Genomic DNA, 24,377 nt, shown 5'->3' on the forward strand with positions numbered 1-24,377 from the left:
TGGATCTCTTGTTATTATCGATTCTGGTGCTACACAAAATATGACATATCAGTTCCAATGGTTACATAATTATCATTCTATTCCTGTCAAGAGATTGGTTTATCTTGGTGATGACACAACATGTCAAGTCAAAGGTATAGGTAATTTATATATCGGCACTCTTTCTTCAATAAGAATTCTACGTGGACTTTTATATGCCCCAGATCTACAAAGGAATCTTCTTTCTGTTGCAAGAATTGTGAATCTTGGTCTCTTTATCAATTTTGACCATATCAAGCATCGCATTGAGAAAGACAGCCAAACCATACTCAAAATGGTAATCTTTTTTAAGTATCTTTAAATGAAGATGTTGCAAATGTTGTTGCAGCTCCTGGTAATCTTAACAATAAAATATGTCATCATTACTTTTTTCACTTTGATTTTTGTAAGCTTGTTAATCTTTTTTGGCATTACCTTGTTCAAGGTTTGGAATTCAAAGCTCATCCTCACATAGGTATTTGTGAATATTGTGCACTTGGAAAGCATTTTTGCAAACCCTTTTTCATTTCCACCACAACTAATTTTAGAGATTTACTTGATCTTATTCACATTGATATTTGTGGAAATTTTTCTCCTTTGAAATCTCAATATCGGTATTTCACAACTTTATTTGATGACTTCTCAAGACACATCACTATTTTTCTCTTGTGACACAAATTAGAAGCTTTATTATATTTTAACCAATATCAAAAATTTGCAAAACTTCATACTGGTCGTCACATCAAGAAACTTTGTAGTGATAATGGTAGAGAATACATTTCAAATAATTTTGATGATTATTGTAATAATCACGGTACTCATCATGAATATACAGTTTCATACTCTTCTCTATAGAGTGATATTGCTAAATGTAGAAATAGGACTATCCTCAATGCCATGCAATGTATGCTATGAAGAGATATACATGGAGAAACTAGAGGAAATTGTAGTTAAACATAAGGAAAATATTGCTTGTAGACTTCATCGGGCACTCTATGGTCTCAAACAATCTTCATGAGCTTGGTATCAAAATATTGATCTCTTACTTACAAAAATAGGTTTTATCTCTTGTTCTTTAGATTGCAACTTATATGTCAAGTCGTGCTACAATGATAGTTTTTCTATTCTTGCTCTATATGTGGATGATACCATACTTGTTTTTAACAATCTCGACTTTCTTCAACAAGTAAAGAAGGTTTTATCTTATGCATTTGACATGGTGGATCTTGGAGACATACACTCATGTCTTGGTATTTAGATTCAATGCTATCAAGAAAAGGTGTTTTATCAATACATCAAATAAAGTTCATTCAAAATATTATTCAAAAGTGTGGTTTGGATTTTGCACATCCTTCTAATACTCCTTGTCTTAGGAGCTCTACTAAAAACCCTCACTTTTTGCAAATGATGGACAATTAGCATTATATCAACCTTATGCTAATCTTGTTGGATGTCTTCAAATTTTTGGCTTAAATTCTCACCCTGAAATTCTTTTTGCTACAAATTTTCTCACACGACATCTTAGTTCTCTATCCCTTAAACATTGGACTACAACTAAACAAGTTTTGAAGTCTTTGAATGGCATAAAGATTTTTGTTTGATTTATCAACACCAAAAAAACTCACACTGTCTACATTCACTTCAACTTTTGAATTATACAGATGTAGATTGGGTAAGCTCTCACTTATCTATGCATTCTACAAGTGTAAATTGTTTCTTGATCAATGGTTGTCTTGTTCCTTGAACTAGCAAGAAACAACGTTGTGTTGTGGTTTCCATTACAAATGCTGAATATATAGCTGCATCTTTAGCGGCTTGAGAGTTAGTATAGATTCGACAAGTTCTATCAGATACTGGCCATCCTCCTCTCTCTAGCATATCACTTTAATGTGATAACCAAAGTGCTATTAGTCTTGCTAAAGACTATGCTCAACATAACAAGTCTAAGCGTATTGCAATGCATTATTATTATGTTCGATATAAAGTAAAGAAAGGCACGATCATATTTGAACATTGTCCAAGTAATTAGATGATTGTAGATATATTCACCAAAGAACTCAATGAAGCATGCTTCACTCTGTTGTGCTTAAAACTTGGAGTTGTCTCAACTTCAATCTTTGGGAATTAATCTACTATGACATTGTAGTTCCATTGTACATACTCCTTCTAGGCACCATACACTTCATGCATGCACATACACCTTAGACCTTGTGGTTACCTTTGTATATACATATTTAGTTTCACTTCACATTCATGGATTTACTTTACATGCACACAATAATCCCTTTTTATATGTTTATGTATTTCTATACATGAGTTTGGGGTTTTCCCTTGTTTATACCTTAGACCTTTGTTTGAGTTGGAGCTATATATAGCTCACCCTATCTAAACTAGGTCTCATCTATATATATGTAGATTGTGATCAATTTGAGATAGTCTTTGGGAGTATGTATGGTGCATCTCTCTCTCTCTCTCTCTCTCTCTCTCTCTCTCTCTCTCTCTCTCTCTCTCTCTCTCTCTCTCTCTCTCTCTCTCTCTCTCTCTCTCTCTCTCTCTCTCTCTCTCTCTCTCTCTCTCTCATCTCTACATATTCTCTCTCTACATTTCAACATAAAGGAGAAGGAATTAGGAACCCAGGAAGGAGAAGAAGAAGGAGGAGGGAAGTGTGAAGGGATTCTTCTTTTTGTTGGGGGTAAAGGTGCGTGCGCTTAAGTGCCCGTGTATTACTACACTGACAGTACCTGTACCTACACATTGCAGGAAACAAGTGCCCATTATTATCACTTCATTATTTATTGTTTTAGTGATATTTGAATAAAGGGAAGGCTAGTCACACATTGTGACTATTGGAGTTCCCACATTTGGAGCCTCTCTCTTTCTTGCTCTTGCTCCATTTGCCATAGCTCTCACCTCCATACTCTCTTGCTTGATCCTTCTCACCTTTAAACTAGTGTCAGAGCTTAGCTTTTTGAGGTCTTGAATGTGATCGAACAACATTCGTTTGAATACCTACACTCTTGTCTTCACTCTTGGCAGTCATAGCCACACCTTTTGAGCTTTCAGTCGGTCTCATCCTTCTTGGGCAAGCATTAAGACTTCTTGGGAAACCTCAGAAAATCCATCAAGTATTGGACCTCTCATTCCACTCTTTATTTTAGTCCATAGGGTTTAAAGAACAGGGTAGTCATGGCTCATCCCATGAAGGTTTAATTGAGTTGTCTCTCTTCTATACCTATTGAGGCCTCTTGGGAAGTTTCCTTGGGAGCCATAGAAGCTCCCTAATCATCAAGTAGTGCCTAGCTCCCTTAGCAATATCAAAAACATGATTTTAGTACGTTGCACCATTTTCTTTGCCTATAAAAAAAGTGGCCTTTATCTCGAGCACCTCTTTAGGCCATTGGCACTACACTAAGGTCTCATTTAAGGCATAAGAGCATGCTTCAACCATGGCATTGAAGGCTTGAGCTTGGCATTGACATTTGGTTCTGATATACTTTAGTTTAGGACTATAATAATAGTCCAAAAGCATCCCCAAATAGTGCTACATTAGCATTTGTTGTTTATGCTTGCTTGGTAATAATGCCATTTGGTACCCAAATCATGCCTGGATGTTATGGGAAGCTATGCATATGATATGACGTTGATTTGGTCCTGATTTTGGCCTTGTTTATGCTCAGTTTTGGCAGTGAATTTTTTGCTATAATAGAACAGGGCTGAAGCTATTTAACTCAGGTTATGTAATGCCTATTGGTATCAAGTGCTTCCCGAATGCTTGTTATGACTATTTGGATGTGAGTTGAGGTTTGCGAATGTCTTGGATGGTTCTAGAATGTAATTTGAGCCTCATTTGAGCTCTGTATTGGTTGACACTTACTTGACATTGGTCTACATTGGCATGCTTTGTGACAGAGGCTATACCTATGGTCTATACATGACTCCTTGGTACATGCTTTCAAGCATATGTTTGTGATGCATGCTACCTACATTGTTTGAGCTTCTTTGCCACTTGCAGCTTCAATTGGGCTTGTACTTGGATACTTTGGAACCTCTTCTGGATGTTTCTTGGCTTGTCAAATATTGACTTGGGTTTATACATGATGTACTTGGATGTTATCAAATGCTTGAGCTCTTATATGCTATTGGTGCTCTCATGATGTACGGTCTTGGCTATGAGATGTCTTATGCATTTACATAATATTACTAAGCTTGGTTGCTCATTTGCAATCAAATTTTGTGCCAGTGGGAGCTTTATTCTTATGGTCTTGGATTTACCTAGAGCTTGCAAGTTATGCATTTGAGCTATTACTTGAGATTTGAGACTAGGATCTCTTACACTTCCTTCACTATGATATTTTATTGGTAGATGCTTCCATGTCTACTCTTGGATGCTTATGAGCTGATTTGATCCGTCTTCATTGAGTATACATCAACCTTTGCAAGGTCTTGCTAGTGTGTGTACATCTTGCTTATTACTCAAGGGATGTATCGATTGTACTAACGAACTCTCTTAACACATTTGGATATTTGGCTCATGTTCATTGGCTGTTATAGCTATTATGCTGGCTTGATGCAGGATTGGACTTGGTAGTCATTGTTGTCATTGGATCTTTATTAGCTCATTGTTTGCTCTCATTTACTCATTGTTGTCATTTATTACATGAAGTTGTTTTATGTAGACTGTTATGTATTTATTTGACTGAATCATGTCATTTTGATGTACTATTGATAGTACCTGGTGGGTAATATCATTGATCACTTGTACTTTGCCATTTTTTCTCGGTTTTCTTGTGGTTTTCGACTATTTACAGTAGTATACAGTAGGTTGTTTTGACTGTCTGCACTATTTTCAACCTGCATTATGGCAAGTGCTTCCACTAATAATTCTATATTCAGCATCACTAAGTTGGATGATACAAACTATGGCTAATGGAAAAGCCAAATATGGTAGGTGTTGGTGCAGAAATTGTAGGTTAAACCACTGAGATTGAGTGGGCAGCATCCCACAATGATGCCTAATGATCAATGGCTTGAACTTGATGAATTGTGTAAGTCCACTATCATATTGTCTCTCACATAATAGGTACACTATAATATAGTTGAGGAATCATAAAGTACATGGGATATTTGGGAGAAAATTAAGAACTTGTATGACAAGGAAAGTCTTGCTTCCCAGATGTATTGGTTGAAACAACATATGGATCCCTGCATGAAGGAAAATGTGACTATGTCTGCTCATTTGAGCCAATTCCATGCTACCCTGAAACATTTGGTTTTGCAAGGCATTGATTTTATTAAGGAGGATGTGACTCCCTTGTTCTTTCTTGGCACTCTTAATGACACTTGGGATATCTTTCATCCTTCTTCGTGTGCCTCTACTACTACACTTAAGCTATCTGATGTTGAGAGTACTCTTCATTAGGAAGAGATAAACATAAAGAATTTGGATGCCTCATGTGTCTCTCATGCATTGACAATTAGAGAAAGGAATGATGGAAATGGAAAGAATGGCAATGGCAGTGGCATTGGCCGTGGACAGGATTCTCACAAATCCCACTCCAAGTCCCATGGAGAATCACACAGTGAATCCCGTGGCAGGAACGCAAATGTTACATACCATCATTGTGGGAAAAAGGGCCACATTAGGCCACAATGTCATGAACTGCGCAATGAAAGGCGCAAGGAAAAGGGGAAAGAGAAAGTGCAAGAGAAGTCCTCTAGTAGCAGTATTGTACCTGCAAAGTCCAATGTTTGGGGAAATTATGTTATGCAGCTTGAGGACTTTGATGGAGATTATATTCTTACAGCTTTTGGATTTTGGATTTGGGTGCATCCTTTCATGTGACACCTTGCAAAGACTAGTTTCATACAGACCACACTATTTCTGGTTCTATGCATCTTGTGATGACAAGTCTCTCGATATTGGGAGTATAGGTGATGTTATGATGTAGTTTGCCTTTGATAGCACTTTTCTTATGCATGATGTATGCCATGTACCTGCATTGACCCACACTCTTATGCCAGCTAGATAGCTTGATGATGCAAGATATCATGTGTCTTTTGGAGACTTTGCATGGAAAATTACTCGTGGTATGCTTGTACTTGTAAGAGGTGTCAAGTTTGGTAGCCTCTATCCCTTGGTTGTATCTAGTTCTACTCTTGATCATGTTTTGGTAGTGGGTTCTATCCCACATGTATCTCTATGGCATGCTTGTTTGGGTCATATGCCTCTTAAAGGAATGAAAATGCTTTGTGATTTGTAGTATATCCTGCATTTTGACTCTTTTGACTTTGTGTCATGTAATCATTGTTTATATGGCTGGCAGACTAGAAACTCACATAAGAAGTCTGGTAAGTCACACATGGGTGAGCCATTAGGTATTTGCATTCGGATGTTTGTGGACCCATGCCCTGTTAGTCGCTAGGGGGTGCGAAGTAATTCATTACATTTATTGATGACTTTTCACATAAGGTTTATCCTTCAGGCAGAAGTCTAATATCTTGGCAGTATTTCAGTAATGACTTACTTTAGTCGAGAACCAGTCTAGGTATAGGCTAAAATACTTAAGAGCAGATAGTGGGGATGAGTATGGTTCATGCACTTTTAAGAAAATTTGTGATGAGCGGGGTATTAAGCATTAGTTGACCGCCCCTTACACCCCTCCCCAGAATGGTATGGATGAGTGCATAAATAGGACTATCCACCAAGAGAGTGTACGCAGTATGCTTAGCTATGCATTCTTACCACAACATTTCTAGATTGAGGTATTTAGGACTATAGTGCATATTATTAATCGATTGCCTTGTAGTGGCATTGACTTCCACGTTGCAGAGGAGGTATGAATAGGAAAGCCTCCCTCTTATACTCATTTGTGTGTCTTTAAATGTGAGACATTTTGCCATGTGCCCAAGGACAAGCGCAATAAGCTGTTTCCTAAAAGTGTGAAATGCATATTCCTTGGCTATGGAGATATAGGTGAGATGGGATATCGTCTCTGGGATCCACAAGCACGGAAAGTTATCCATAGCCATGATGTTGTGTTCCATGAGGACAAAATACATAGCTAGATTGAAAAGGTAGTGGAGATATGCACGGCTATCTTTCAGGAGGATTTGCCTACTCCCATACAACGAGCTAGACAACCTGCAATAGGAAGTGTTGGTACTCATGGCTAGGATGTTAGACATGATGTTGGACAGGTAGTGCAGCCTACAGTGAGGCATTCTACTAGAGATAGACACCCTCTTGACCATTTTGAGCCCTCTATGCACTATGTCTTGGTTACAGATGCAGGAGAGCCTCTCACCTATGATGAGGCTATGCGTAGGGTTGATAGCCACTCCTGGGAGAGGGCTATGCAATTTGAGATAGACTCATTACATAATAATCACACTTGAGATTTGATTTCCTTTCCTAGTGGCAAGAAGGCTTTGCCATGAAAGTGGATATACAAGTTGAAAGGTATCCCTAGTTAACCAAAGCCAGTATACAAGGCCACATTGGTAGCAAAGGGTTTTAAGCAGGAACATGGTGTTGACTTTGATGAGGTCTTCTCTCCCATTAGGAGAAATATGGACTCTCTTTTTTGCCCCTTAAGGGGTTTTTCTCACCTCTTTCTCTCTCTAAAAAGAGATTTCAAAATAATATTATAATAAGATATCTTCTACCATCAAGCAAATCTTGTATTTGTATTTTTAATAGATTTTACCTATTATTTTATTTCCAAACTGTAGGATAAGGTTATTTTTTCTCAAAAACCTCATAACTTAAAAAATACAATTTTATTTCCTCTAAAAATAGAGCCAAACATTAATATGTGACTCTTTAATACTGTTACGACTTTTCAACATGAAAATATGTTAGAATCATTCTTATTTTTGCTTCTTAAAAGGGCAGAAGTTAAAAAACAATATAAAATAACGTACACATCATATTTTAAGATTATTTTTTACCCATAGATATCTTTTTGACTTGAGAGTTTCCTTGTAAAATTTTATCCTTTTTGGACAAGTACATACCTATTTCTGGTCATTTTTTCATTCCCTCTCAAAGCTCTAGTTTTGTCCAGAATTTTGTGTACTCTTCTCCTTCCCTCCAGAAATATGGTTTCTTACATACAAATTCTTCTATAAGTAATACTTAGTATTATCTACAACACTCTCTACCCTGCTACAAGCAATCTCAGGAGTGGTTTTGATAGCATTTGTTGAAATCAAATAATCTCTATCTACAACACTCTCTATCCTATTACAAGCAATCTCCCTCTTCAGTACTATGCTATAAGATATCTTTCTCTTCAAAACTCTATACTACAAGCAATCAAGTGATAATGGAGGTATCTTTATTTTTTAAATATATGTGATGTATGATTCTTCATAGTTGTTTTATCCCTAATTTTCAATTCATAGAGAGAGAGAGAGAGAGAGAGAGAGAGAGAGAGAGGTGAGAGAGGGCGGGAGAGAGGGAGGGAGAAAGGGGGGGAGAGAGAGAGGACTATGTGAGATTAACTAAGAAAATAAGTGATAGAGTGACAAAGAGTAAATTAGGGTAGAAGATAAGATGATGTTATTATTCTCAAATAGCCAAGCTTCTATATAAATGTGTTTAAATATCTTTGATCGTTTCTTTTTGTGTATGCGTGAGAGAGAGAGAGAGAGAGAGAATATTTTTGATAAAACTGAAGATAAGATTGGATGCTAATTAGATGTAGATTAAAAGCTAATATTATAGGTGGATTAAGGGTTGATTAGGATCTATCATGATTGAAATCAAGAGAAAGAAACAAGATCCAACTAGGTAAAAAGAACACAAATATAGTGAATCAAAGGGATGTAATTGTGTGATTTGAATGTTAATCCAAGTTAAAATTGGCATATATTTTTCTTTACAAGATATAGGCGTAGGACATACCAAGAAAAAGAGAGATATTTACTTTCAATTGGAGGATGAATATGCACCAATGTTCAAAAGAACTATGGAAAGGGATGATGCAATAAGATACACGATGCAACAATAAAGAAATGAAGGGAAAAAAATGTGGACCTTTGGGTTGATGGGTGCATTTATACACTTGATTCAGTCACTTAAAGGCCACCACAATTTGAAAGGATTATATCATTTGTAAAGTTTGTTTGTGAAGGCAATGAAGGATTGTATGGATACACATGCAGACTTGTCACACAATGATTAGCACATGTTCATCAAGCCTTGATAAATATGCAGAAAATATTACAAGGGAATATGTAGTCTTTGATGGAAAATGATAGATTATTGGTTGAGAAGGATAGGGAGAACCAAAGCGTACAACAAGCAATGCTTGTCATTGAAGATGCTATGCATGCTACACATGTGCAAAATATAGAGTTACAATCTAAAGTTATGGACTTGGAGAAGGAAAATCAAAACATAAAGAGAAAGCCCACAAAAACTTTGGATATTGGGCCCAGTTTAAAAGCCAAAGAAGCATGTCGACACATTCGATTAGTTGAACCAATTCACCAATTAACCAAAGGAAGTGGACACTATCATAGACGTATATATGGTCAATCTGCTACAATGAGAAATATGTTCCCTCATGCAGAGAATGATACTATTGCCAAAGTCCTAAGCAAGGATATGGTCAAAAATGCATTGGAAAATCCTAAATTTAGGGAAATTGTAGATGGCGTTACAAGTGAACATCTTAGGGATGGTGTTTCCTCATGCAGAGAATGATACTATTGCCAAAGTCCTAAGTAAGGATAGGGTCAAAAATGCATTGGAAAATCGTAAATTCAGGGACATTGTAGATGGTGTCGCAAGTGAACATCTTAGGGATGTGAGCAACCTTTTTATTGCTACAGATGCTCATGGATTATGTGACAAGGTGGGAATGAGTTCTGAGTTATATAGTATGCTCTATCAACAATTGGATACAGGTTTTAAGCAAGTCTTCAAAACTAAGCGAGTAATGCCTCTGCCAAAACCATTTTTACATGAAGAAGGCTTGAAAACAACTAAATGAGAAAGTTGTAGAACTAATTGGTGAGCCAACATATCTAGAAAAATCACACATATTGAAGTGTGGTTCTAAAGAAGTTGCATTTGTATTGAATGCATCCAAGAAATTTGTATTAGATATATATAGGGTTTAGATTGCTATGGTCAAGTTCTACAATATGTCTATGGAAGAATGTAGGGCCAAGCTTTGTCCTCAAACTTGATGAGAGTGAGATTATTAAGGAGCAAAAACTTGAGTGTGTGAGTATAATACTTATGAATCGAGCATTGGATCCCAACATCAATGAAAACCATCCTTTATATTTTAGTGTACAATCAGATAATGAAATATGGTGGCTTATAGCCTTTGAAGTACCAAAGAAGGACCATGAAGTACTTAAAGTTTTTTTAAACCTCACTAATATACCTAGTGTTATTCAACAACAAAATAATGGAGAAATTTTATACTTTGAGGGGTTTGGGGACTATCAAGTTGAATGGCATCTTAAAGGGAATTTAAAAACATCAAAGTGTATATTTGGTCTATCAAATGTAGCGATTGCAAAATTTCCATGCATATACTGCATGCAAACTAGGAAGAAAGGAAAAGATGCAAAAAAAGAATGGCTTGCCAAGGCAGGACAACAAGGTGCTCCAACACGTGATCAAAAAGTAATGAGAAATGGAATGTTGGTTCTAATGGATTCAAACTGGCGTCCTATTTTGGAAATACCACTAACAAGGATTCACTGGAAGCAAAAAAGGACGAGAAAATATCGGAAAGAGTGGAAATATCCCTTGTAAACCATGCTTTGGCGGACCCAAGGCTAGGAAGTTTATATCTCCACCTCGAGATGAGGAAGGAAATATACTTATAAAACAACCAGAGAGGTATGAAGCATGGAAAAGGTTGCACCTTGCTATTCCAGATTGGAGCAATGGGGGATGAATGAGGATTTCAAATGCAGAAGTGTGGATACATCCTAGATAGATAAGCAACTCTCTTACAAAAGTTGAGATTTATAGATGGTGATGCCAATACATTTAAAGAGACAGTTGCTAAATAAGTCCATTGTGGAGGCATAGGCTAGAAATAGCATAACACACTACATGGTAAATATTTTCACCATTACAAAAAAATATCATCATATCCAATTAGTTTGTGTTTCTATTCTCTCTTCTTGTGCAGCATATACTTGAAGCACATGGTCCATACTTTGCATATCAAGGAAGTTTGGTAGTATGGTCAACTCAAGGCATGGAACAATCTCATTGGCAAGCTCGTTGTGCTTTTCAAAAGGCAATTGGTCATGGAGGTGGTGTCAATGATTCCAATTCTATGAGGCAATTATTACAATGGTGGTATAAGAGATTAGAGATATGATACGAGGAAAAAGAAAAGAAGTCCAAAACCTCTCAAAAAGAATTTATAAGTAGGGCAATATATGAAGTGAGAAAAGCAAGATATGAAAACAACACAGCTAGACAATGCCACACAGGATGGTTAGCAACCCAAGAGAGAGATGATAAGAAATGGAGACCTAGATAAAGATTGAAAGGTGAGAAGGATCGAAGCTTGCACTCGAGAGCTATGGTGGGAGAGCAAGAGCAAGGAAGAGAGAGACAAGAAATGGGAACTCCAACAGTCACAATGTGTGATCCGGCCTTCCTTTATTCAAACTGTCACTAAAAGAATAAAGAATAAAGTGACGATGATGATGGACGCCCGCCACCTGCACTGTGTAGTGGCGGCGGTGACTGTCAGTGTAGTAATACACGGGCGGCTAGGCAGAGGTGCCTTTACCCCCAACAACCTCCCACTTAAAGGCGAATCTGCCCTAGTGAGGAGTGAAAAGAAAAAGAAAAAGACAGTACAACATGTACACATGTACAACAGGATGAGGAAAGACGTCATCTCATCCCACATCCATCAACCTCCTGAGGAAGGAAAAGCGCTCTGTAGAGAGGCTTTTCATGAGGAGATCTGTAGGATTGTGGTCAGTCGAGATCTTGACAAGATCAACAGACTTGTCCTCAATGACCCCACATATGAAGTGATACATCACCTCAATGTGTTTCATCTTCGCATGGAAGACCAGATTCTTGGCTAACTGAATAGCACTCATAGAATCCGAATGCAGTGTAGGGATAGCATCAATAACAAGGTCAGCAACCAAATGACGCAACCAAATGGCCTTCTTGCAAGCCTCAGTTGGCTGCAACATACTCGGCCTCTATAGTAGAAAGAGCCGTGCATTTCTGCACCCTAGACATCCAAGAAACAACACCTCCAGCATAGTTGAATACATAGCCGCAAGTGGACTTCCTACTATCTGCATGTCCTGCATAATCAAAGTCTGTGTATCCCACAACTCCTGCATCCTAACTGCCATAGCATATGCACATATCTGTAGTGCCCTCCTTTAGGTACCTCATGATAACCTTCACGGCATCCCAATGCTTCTTGCTAGGTGTAGCCATATAGCGTGCCACAACACCAATTGCAAAGGCAATATCTGGATGAGTGGCGATCATGGCATATATAAAACTACCCACTGCGGATGCATAGGGAATCTTGGCCATCTCGGCCCTCTGCTCATCTGTCTGCAGGCAATCAACCTGTGATACCTTCACATAAGAAGGAAATGGACAGCCAATAGGCTTTACGTCCTACATGCAGAAGCACTCAAGGACTTTATGAATGTACTCCCTCTATGACAAGTAGAGGAGTCCCTAATGCCTATCACGTCTAATACGCATACCAAGTATGTGAGCAGCCTGTCCCAGATCTTTTATCTCAAAGATCTTCTTGAGCTGAGCCTTAAGAGCAGCTACCTCATCATGAGCTTTCCCTGCTTTATCAGCATATCATCCACATAGAGTACCAAAATCAATAAAGAACCATCACGAGTTTTCTTCTTGTAAAGACACGGATCCATAGCACTCCTACTGTAGCCCTGTGACTGCATAAAGGAATCAAAATTATGATACCACTCCCTAGGTGCCTGCTTTGAGCCATAAAGACTTTTCTTCAATTTGCACACTAGGTGCTCCCTGCCAAGTTCTGCAAAGCCCTTAGGCTTCTCCATATAAATCTCATCATACAAGTCTCCATGTAAGAAAGTCGTATTGACAACCATCTGGTATAAATCCAAGTCAAGCTGAACAACCAAAGCCAAGACTAAGCGCAGGGTGGTCATCTTAACCATAGGAGAAAAGACCTCATCAAAGTCCACGCCATGCTCTTGCTTAAAACCCTTTGCTACCAATCTAGCCTTGTATGCCGGCTTGGGGTGTCCAGAGGTACTTTTCAACTTATACACCCACTTGTATGGCAAAGCCTTCTTGCCCGTAGGCAAGGAAACCAAATCCCAAGTATCATTCTTATGCAAGGAGTTTATCTCAGACTGCATAGCTCTCTCCCAGGAGTGACTGTCACCCCTACGCATAGCCTCATCATAAATGAAAGGCTCTCCTGCATTTGTAATCAAGACATAATGCATCGAGGGCTGAAATCTATCAGGTGGACATCTATCTCTAGTAGACCATCTCACGGCAGGCTCTGTTTCCTGCCTAGCTGCCTGTTCAACACCCTGACCATGAGCATCCGCTATAGCTATAGGCTATTCAAATGGTTGTGTGGGAGCTCTCGGCTCCTCCTGAAATATGACCCTGCGGTGTCAAAGAGTTTACTGTCCATGATATAAATCATGGGATTCTTACGAACTCAGAAGAGTTTCACTCGGAATTATATGAGATATTTTGAGGCATTGTTATCCAATATTTACCTTAGTTATACAAGCTCTTTTGTATTTAGCATATAATTTGCAGATATACCATGAACATTTATGAAAAATAAGTCTATGGAAACCTAAAACTTGGACATCTGGAAGTAATTGACAGTGTGTTGAATAAATCACATTAATTCAGGTACAAAAATATGGACAAAAACCCAAAAATGTTGCCAAAAACTGTCAAAAGTCCACTAGGTCCACACAGGACCAAAAGTAACTGACTAAGGTGACAAGCAGGTGACCTAGGCTGGTCAAAGAGTAACCAGGGTTGGAGCAGAGAGCAGCCCGCATTTTTCGGCTCAAAATGTGGGCTGCTCTGCCTGAGGGAAACTAGGAGAAAGCTGGAGCTGAGATGCATGGAATGGAGCATGCAAACTAAAGATTGACAGGCCAACAACTGAAGATGTTAACTTGGTGAGAGCTCCACTTCTCTGCCTCTTTGGTCTGACAAAAATGCATGCTGAAATTGTCTATAAAAGAGGGGAAATCTGAGAGAAGAGTATTCAGCCTACTCTTATGCACGACTTCTCTCATCTTCTCTACCTTATTCTTGGTCCAATGAAGCCGACTTGTGCCCAAGTACTTGAGTGACTTTGGGGCAAGCAAAGGGTGAGGATATTGAAGACTTATGGACTGTTATGGGATGGAATAACCAGTCATAAACAGGGCAGCCCACTATTTTGATCCATTTTTATGAGCAAACATGGGTTTTATATGGTTGTAATAGAGGAAAATGACCTCTTTTCTTCAGGACATTGTTCATAGATGATCCAGAGTGCTTCTTCTTGAGTTTATGCACTCATTTTGAATTTTTTTATGGGCTGGAATTTTCTGTTTTAAAATAGGGCTGAAGCTAAAATTATTCTTTTTCAATCCATTTCATGTGTCTTTGGCCCAAATCTTGGATGTATTTGATTCTAGCATCAATATATTTGACCCAAAGGATTGAAATCCATCTTTGTACATGTAATAAAAACCATTAGAGCTTGCATTTTACATTCATAAATGAATTGGAAATCTGAAAATATCATTTATGAAATGATGAATATATCCTAAAGCATTTGATGTATTCAAGTTAGTCTTAAACCTCCTATTCATGTATGCTAAGTACAAAGTGAGAAGGCTTGAATTCCTCTTCCGTACCTAAATTATTTCTAATTCCCAAATCTTATCAAAACCCAATCCATTTATCCTTTCGGAATCTTGAATCCCAAACCCTTCTTCTGCACTAAAAGCCCTGGTGGTAGACCTTCAACTCTTAACGTGACAACAGTGGTGAACCCGACGTGAAGGTCCGCTGTAGAAGAAGAAGACCAATGGGAGAATCATCAAGCTCGAGAGGAGATGCCTTGCAACAGTTGGTTCGTCTAATGCAAGAGAGCCAACAACAACAGCTGCAATTTCAGCAGCAATTGCAGTTGCAACAACAACGGAGACAAGAAGAAGAATGGATTGATACTGCTGCCATTAAGGCCTTAGAAGGAGTTGGGCATGAGCTCAAGCAATTTAATGGGAAAAATGTGTCCTCTTTTATCCGTCTCTACACTGACAAGATGTTCTTTGGAGTTCCTCAACATGCCTGGAGCCATTACTTTGCCTGCCTGGTTGTGCATGGCCTCCAAGACCGAATTCATGGTCTTTCCCAAAAAGATGCTGGATGGAGTGTGTTCAAAAAGGCTCTCCGAGAAGAATTTTTCCTTGAAGATTCTAGCCTTATGACAAAGAAAATCTTCACCGAATGGGTCGAGAGGCCCAATAAGGGTCTAACTGCTACTACTGCTCTTCACCGAGAGTTTGAAAGCAAATTTGCCCAACTAGATCCTGATGACCAACAAGGTATGGAAAGTCAAAAGATTGAGTTATTTTTAAAAGCTGCAAATTCTTCTCTTCAGGAGAAATTGATTGACTGACTTGAAGGCCTTGACTCTGAGTCGGGATTAAAGACTGCTTTGAGTGATATCACTGAAGCAGTTAATATGATTGCTCGAAGAGAGCGATTGCGCCTAAGATGGGGATCAACCCCTGTAACAACTGATTTTATGAAGGAGCCTGTTCCAGCTTCTCGGCCTCCTGTCTCTATGGCCGAGCAACCAAGAAATTCTGTTGTTCCTTCTCCAAAGAAGGATGTCATGGATGAATTAATTAAAAGTATACAGGATCTCCATCTTAATTTAACAGAAATTAATTCTAAAGTAGAGAGGCTTGATGTTAAAGTAGAAGAAAGGGGTCGGTCAACCACCCAAAGACCTGCACGAGATGGCTTTAAAAGACGCTGCATTTGGTGTGATAGCCTTCAGCATGACAAGTGGGAGTGCTGATCATTCCGTAAAGCCGAAGCACAAAAATTAGTCTTTTGGAAGGATGGCAAAATTCATGCAACTGAAACCAGGCTTCCTCTTGAGCCAAACTTCGGTAACGGCAGCATGAAGAAAAGATTGGAGGATTTGGCAATAAGAACAGCCTATGCAGCTGTTGATGCTGCAACTTATGGGTTGCAAATTGAGCCAATTAATGAAATTGTTAAATCATGTAAAACTAATGCAAAATCTAAAGTGTGGATGCAGGTCTTGGAACGCATGGAGCAAGGCAAGGCAACTAAGGATGATTTAACCACTGCCAGTCAATGTATTCAAGGGAGAACTAGATGGTCCGAGCCTGTGGATTCATTTTCAGCTTTTGCCCGGCTAGCTCAAATTAATAATCAAGAAACCAGGATAGAAGAAAAGAGAAGAAGAGAAGAAGATGTTGCCGGTCCTTCTTCTTCAGGACCGACTAAACGCATAACAAGAAGCAAACCAGACCAACAGAAGGCTGCTGAAAATCCGCCACCACCAGAATTCAACATGGGAGATGCCCCTCAAGCAAAGAAGACAAAAGGAAAAAGAAAAAGCAAACATCCCAGTTACAAGTTACAATCAGACATAGAGACTGCAACGGATCTTAAACAGATCCTAGAAGAAAGGATTCTTGGAAGTAGAATTGAATTTACATTAGGTGAAATTCTCGGTATTGCAAAACGAGGATTTCATGATGTAATAATTGACATAATTAAATGAAAAATACAATATGTTGGTGAGGAAACTAAAGAATCTGTACATGTTTTTTTGCAAGTACTTCATGTGTATTTGCAGGATGAAGAGAAGCTGAAAACTCAAGGGATTCGATTGGAGGCAATCAAAGAATTGATTACAGCCATAGAAGCCAAAGATGAAGACATTTATGAAGCAGAAGCTGAAGAAGCCATAATGGTGGAAACTTCTCAATCTAAAGTGCAACCCATGCAAAAGAAAGAGACTTTTCTTCACAACATGCAGGAAGAAAGTGAAACTCACTTTATTCCAAGTAGTCACTATCCCCGTACCCATTAGGCAAGGGCGACTACTGACTATTGTTAAAATTAATGTTATGTCAAGAAGTCTCTATGAGAATGGTGGATGGCCCATTGACGTGGACCCAGGGTGGCGCATGAAGGCAGCCAATAACTCTTCTGGCGATCTTTATGCAGCATGTCCTTATGTACAAGTTACTATTGGTAATGTAAAAGATGAATTTCATTTCTTTGTTCAAGATTCTTGCAGCTATCCAATCATTCTTGGACAACCATTTATTTTCGAGTCTTGTTTAGAGACGAAGGCTCTTGATGATGGTTCATCATACGCTCAGATAAGAAGCAAGGATAATGACAAGGATGTTCAATTCCTAACTATTTGTGTTAATCACCATCGGAATAGGGATCGATTGAGAGGTCATCACGTTCCTCCTAATGCCCGAGAATTTAAGGGTTTTCGGGTAGCGCTGCTATAAGTGGAGGCTATGGCAGTGCATCATGTCATAAAAAATTGCCTCCACATATGAAGGAGGCAAGGTCTAAAGCTGCTTTGCAGGTTTTTTCAGCCAATGGAGTGGGCTGTTATAAACAATTTTCAGCCATGAACAGGGCTGAAAGAAAGTATTTGAGTCATATGGAGCAAGAACTGAAGCAAATTGATGTTTTACCTAAAGATGAAGAAATTTCAGGTCTATTTTATGGGTTGAATTATAATGATACAATGGCTGAAATTTATACAGCCATTCATGCAGAAAATCAATCTAAAAATCAGTCCATACAAGTATGTACAATGGATATGTATGACATAATTCAAGATTTTTGGAGCCCCAAGAGGAACACCAAGGAAAAGGGAATTCTCTTGCAAGAAAATAGCATTTGTAGATCTCCCACGGTTTTGATAGAATCAATCATATTCTTCAATATCTTCACAAAATCCATCAATAGAACAAAGAAAGCAAAGGAATACACCATCTTTGAATGGAAATACATCACATAGTATTCATCTTCAATATCTTCATAGTCTTCTCTCTCAATCTCTCATATACAATCACTCTGTTTCAGTAGAATTGGCTATCTCTGACTCTCTCTCTCTCTCTCCATCAATAATACATCATGTCCTCACTACAATCTCTCAAAAATCACTCTTAATAATCACTCTTAGGTCGTGGATACCCCTCCCAAGAGGTATGTCTGATATGAAGAGTCACCAGAGCCACTACAGTGTCCTTTCATAGCTCACTACTGTCACTTCACTCCAGTCTTCACTTGAGTCTTTGGCAGCTACTTCTTCCACTTCTTTCAGCTCTTTTGCACTTGTATTCACCTCTTTCCAAGGCTAGAAAACTTTCCCAAAGTCACACATACATTCCACAGAACACATACAGAAGCATACAGAACAGTCTACAGAACAGTACCAGAACAGCTACAGTACAGAACAGAATAGAAGTAGAAGCTCTACAGAAGACCTACAGAAGGTTACAGAAGGTCATCAAAACCACATAACTCATTCTCAAACCATTCCAAACTCTCACAAACCATTCAATAAACTTTCACAATATCCCATTCTTCATCAATCAATACTCCATCCCTCTTTACAGAAGACAATCAGAACAAAACAGACCAAAACAGAGCAAAACAGAAGGTATACAGAACCATTCAGAACCTATCAGAACATCACAGAACCACCAACAAACATCATGAACTTCCAAAACACCATCATTACCATCCAAAACACTCTCAAACCACTTCCAAACCAATCAATCATCTCATAAAATCAACCATTCAGCTTTCAAAAACAACAAAAATCAGCCAAAAAACAAGTCATTTCAACACTCAACATATCCCCACACTTAGTAAGGAAGCGTCCTCGCGACCCAAGAAAAAGGGAATACAAATGCATTTAAAATCGCAACTTTGATCTTCAATATATCCTCACAATGAATCCATCCACCACGACCCCAACTTATAACCTGTTTCTGATATAAAAATACAAAGAAAGGAAAACCCTTTATACATTAACACCTCTTAGCAAACAAGAAAATCACAACAAATTTGTAAAGGATATAAAAGTTTGCTTCTTCTTCATCAGCATCAGCTTCAACTCTCCATCCACGACCCCATTACCACAATTCTCCAAAATGTAGCTTGCACACGAAATCCAATAGGAAACCACCACGTTCGTTTGACATAAATAAACTCACAACACAAACACTAATACACAACACAACCATCTGAATGACTCCTTCAAAAAGAGAGATTTTCATTAGAAAGCTTCCACCATGCATTGGAAAGGTATCAATGAAGATGATCCCTCTTGAAAGATTGATGTTGTCGGAAACGATCCATAGATAAGGATTCATCTACAAAGTTTTTAGGAGGATTTTGAAAAAATTGGAGACAGCACATTCTTTCCAACAGGACCAAGTATCTGCTAGGCAAACAGAGGGCATGAAAATACAATATGTCCAGCTGCTGGGAATCAATGCTTACATTGACATTCATGCACAACTTTGGAATAGGCTTGGAATCATTATGAGAGTGCCTATGCATATACGCCAGGTACCAAGCAAAGTGAGCAGTTAATCTCACTGAGGGATCTGCAGACTGGGAATACTGCTGGGCAAAATGAACATAGTTCTGATAAGCTTGACTGGAAGCTGTCCATTCTCCTGGAATTACTGGCCAATTGATCTGCGGTCCTGTAAGGCAATCATCCGAACTCCATCCCCTTCTTCTGGAAATCTGATTATCAAACCCGTCACAGTCACTAACCAACTGAGGTGGTTGAGATATAGAAGTGTTAGGAGAGGGTAGTGGAATAAGGAAGAGTGGATGTAGGGAAGGATAGGAAAAATCATAAAAGGAAGAAAATGTTAAAGAAGGAGTGACAGAAATTTGTAAGGAATCACTAAGGAACGGTGTTAACTGATAAATAGGAAATGTGGAGGGTACATTAATGGAGGGAGAAGGACAGGGCGGAGAAGGGGAAAATACCCTATCCTCAATAAAGGAACAATAAGTAAAAATAGAAATTTGAGGGAAAGATGAAGGTTGGAAAAGAAGGGGTAAAATAATGGTGGAATTAGATTGACAAAGGGAAAGATATATAGCATAGCGGTGAGCCATTTGTTGGTAATAGAGGAGGGTAGGAGCAGAAGGTCCTAAGAGAGATCGTCTATGATAGGCATCAAAGAAGGGAGCATCAAATGGATTATGTTTTGAAAGATAGGTTAAGAGATCCATCCTCAGTTGATTAGTACTCTGGGCAAAGGTAGGAGCTGTGTGTTGTCTTTGATTTAGGACCACCGAATCAATCATGGGATGCCACGAATTATCATGACAGTCAGCCACTTTGGAGAAATAACTCTGAAACATGTCAGCTATGCGCAACTCCAAATGATTGACATACAAAACAGCCTGTAAGACCACATCCCCCACATACCATGCCATATCCACCTCATCTGGAATTAACAAATCTCCTCGTAGATACATGTAGGACATCAACATGGTATCTGGTGTGACAGAATCTTCAAAGACCATTCTTACTACCTCTGTCAACAACTCAGCAGACCAAGCCCCACGCCAGCCATCCTCTGGAAAAGGTAAATCCATCGTGGAAAGCTTCATGTAGAAGACCAACTTCTGTAAGTGGTAGTGGACAAAGAAAGAATGGTCTGGTAAAACATATTCCTGAAACTGCTCAAATGTAGACCATAACAAGTCCATTCTGGATTGCAATCTTTCCACTTTATCTTGGAATAGAGGGCACAAAGTAGCCTGTCTCTGAAGAGCAGCCAAGTCCTGCTGTGAAAGAGAAGGAATCAATGGAACATTAGGGCTTGGAGGAACAGAGCGGGACTTTGCAAGTTGATCTTGCAACTGCTGGATTTGGGGGGCGTGGTTGGCTACTGTGTCATTAGCAGTCTGTAAAGCTGAAAGTTTTTCATCTAAGATAGCTTGGAATTCCTTCGCTTCGCTGGACATCCTCTCCTTCTCTACTGATAGGCTAGTAACCTGTGATTGAGCCTCTAGTAACTGGGTCTTCAATGAAGAAATCTCATCGCTTTGGGTGGCAACCAGTTGGGTTTGCTGTTCCATTTGCTTAAATAAATCTGCTAGGGTATCCTTAGCAGAAGCTAACTCAGATGTTGCCTTATGCAACTGGTCCTTAGACTGCATGAGCTCTTCATAAAAAGACGCGTACAGCTGTTGAACACAGGCTGTCACTGACAACTCAATGGAACTTTGAATATCCTTGCAGAGGAAAGGAATCGCATCTCCTGAGACTAGATTGTTCAGGGAGGGAACTGAGATGTCCAATGATCCTTCTCGATGTGCTCTGAACATGTTATTGCAAGTGAGATACCCAGGGAGTTCACTGCCATAAGTAGCAGGGATAGGCACTGAAGGAAGTACGGAAGGAGCTTTATCCGCTACCCTCTTCAAGCGTTTGCGCTGTATGACCAGGGGAGGCGGAGAATCATCATCCTCGATGTCAATGGGTTCTGACTCTTCTGAAGGTGGAGGAGGAGGTACTGGATCGGATGGAGGAGGTGGAGGCATAGTCTTCTGTAAACCTGAATAGGTCAAGAAGGTAGACAAATAGGATCCATATGTGACATTGGTAACATTACCTCTGGTGACTTTGACGAAATGCTAATCCATTTTAGTGAGGAGGTAAGTGCTCCAATCAATAGCAACTCCTTTCAACACCATCCTGGAAGCTGTAAAAAGCTCTTTGGACAAATAGTGGGATGGCGTTTTGGTAGGCATAAACCTGTCCTGAAGAAACTGACAGATCGTCTTCCATACGGGATCAGTGATCATAGAAAAGGAAACTCCTGAAGAGTTGATCACCTTCTTAACATCGAGGATTTCCCTTGTCTGCTTTTGCAACAGCTTCAGAATCTCTTCATTAGAGAAAAGCTGACGAGTGGCCACAAAAGGTTCACCTTTGAAGGGTAGAGACAGAGCCTTCCCTAAACCTCGAGGTGTCAAAGTCATAGAAATTCCTTGGACTACGCCTGTCTTCTTGCTGTAAGAGGCCAGGAACTCATCACATAACGACGGATCCTCTGGAAGCAGGGAAAAAGGAGTAGCCACAAAAGCAGCGAGGCCCGCCTTCGTGGGGGGCTCAAAAGTAAGTAGGGAAGAGTAATCCCTACTAACTAATGGGACGTACTGGATAGGGGGAGGAGCATGAGAAGGCGCCATTCAGATGGTTACACACACACCACAAACACAGACAATCAAAGAGAATGCCTGCAAAGCAACAGACAAAAAACCAAGGATCAGAGAATAACTAAACAAGAAAACATGACACGACCAACTAACCCCAAGCAAACCACATCCTAGAAAAAATTTGACATGACCTTGAGACAAATGCGACCAAAAGCTTCATGCGATGCATCAGACAAATACCCAGAACCCCGTAACAGGCAATAAAAGAAAAAAAACTGCATACCATACCCTTAACCGTGATAAAGACAGTAAACCAAAACAATACCATATCCGACACATATCAAGACTACATCGGTGATAAACCAAGACTGGACCAAGAAAAATAACTCTAAGGACTGTGCATACCCATCCCACGAAACGGTTCATTAAAAAAAAGGGAAGTAAGTGCAATGAGGGGGAATTAATTTAATGAAGGGTTGATTTTAATAAATTATTAAGAATGGGTGAATTTTTATTAGGTGATAAACCTTAGCAAGAAAACGGCGGTTCCTTATTATAAATTAAATTACCAATTATTAGGTTAAAACGGTGCTTTTATTCGAATCCCGACTTCGATACCCGACTGGGTCTCTAAATGCAAGTTCATTAATTACAATTTAAGGTGATGTGGAGCGCTTTTTTGCCAGCGCGTGCTCATGTGACGGCTGGTTTATTTTAAATAAAAATTAAAGTGCCTCTGTAGCGCACGTAGCGCGTGCTAAGTGAACGGCGGGTTTATTTTAATTAAAAAGTATGTGTGTTTAGCGCGAATGCGCGTGCCATAGTGGTAGTTAGGTTTGATTTATGTTAATATTGGTTTGTTTGTTTGTGTTTTTTTTTTTGTTGTTATTTATTGTTTACTTTTATATTAACCGTGGGTTTTGGGATAGCATGTGTGTTTTTGTTGTTTTTTGTATTGAAAAAAAAAACGAATAAAAGGGAAATACCTGGTAGTGGGTGTATGAAAATGCAAAGAATGCGCTCTCCTCAATCCAAAAAGATCTGGATTTTTTTGCTAGACGGTTAGTTGGGGTGTTGGATGAAAAATGTTGTTTTTTGGTTTAAATGTTATGGATGTGTGTGATTTAGTGTGAAAGAATTTAAGTGTGAAAGAAAATATTATGACAACTTAGAAAAATATGCCAAAAATAAATAAAAATGGGAAGAAAAGGAATAGGAATTTTTCAAAAATTAATTGGGAATATTTTAGTATTTTTAATGAATTTTTATCATATTTTGGGGTAGTTTGAAAGATTTTAGAATTTTAAAATTGGCAAAAATAGTTTTTTCTGTTTTTTGTTTTTTTTTTTAAATTTACAGGTTGAGAAAAAGATGGCCATGGATTGCAAAAATAAAAGGAAAGTTTTCGAGATTTTTCTGGATTTTTTCAGAATTGAAATGAGTTTTTAATGATTTGTTTTGTATTTTACAATGTTTTTATATTTTGTGTTTTGTGTGTGTGTGTGTTTTTTTTTATTTATTTATTTTTTAAATTAATTAATTGGTTGTAAATATAGGTTCCATGTGTAAAAATATTGTAAAGTGAAAAAGGAATGGAAAAAAGGTCAAGGGGGGTGAGAGGAATTTTGAATTTTTTTTTTTTTGGTATTTTTGACTAATTTAAAATGAGTTTTTGTTTGTTGTTTGTTTGGTTTTTTTTTTTTCTCTGTTTTTTCAGGTAATGTTGAATAAATTTGGAAAATATGGAATTATTTGGAATTTTGAAATAAGAAATTTCAGGCTATAAATATATATATATAATGGTGGAAAAAGGTGTCAGGAATTTTTAATAAAATTGCAAAATGGTTGTCAAATTCGTTTATGATGATTTTTTAATTTTAAGTGTGTTGAATGGAGGTGTGGATGTTTTAAAAAAATGATATTCGAGATGCCAAAAGGAATACCCGAACACTCGTGACAGCTGCACATGCATGAACCAGCACGCACCACCTCAATCAACAAATCCAAACGCGCGTCCCGCGCGTGAACAGCAGCTAAAAGATACGTCCGCATTCACGCACGCGAAGAACCGCAAGGAGAC

This window comes from Lygodium microphyllum, chromosome 14 (genome assembly GCF_053477565.2).
Source record: "Lygodium microphyllum isolate KBCC chromosome 14, Lygodium_microphyllum_v1.1.10, whole genome shotgun sequence".
Taxonomy (NCBI): domain Eukaryota; kingdom Viridiplantae; phylum Streptophyta; class Polypodiopsida; order Schizaeales; family Lygodiaceae; genus Lygodium; species Lygodium microphyllum.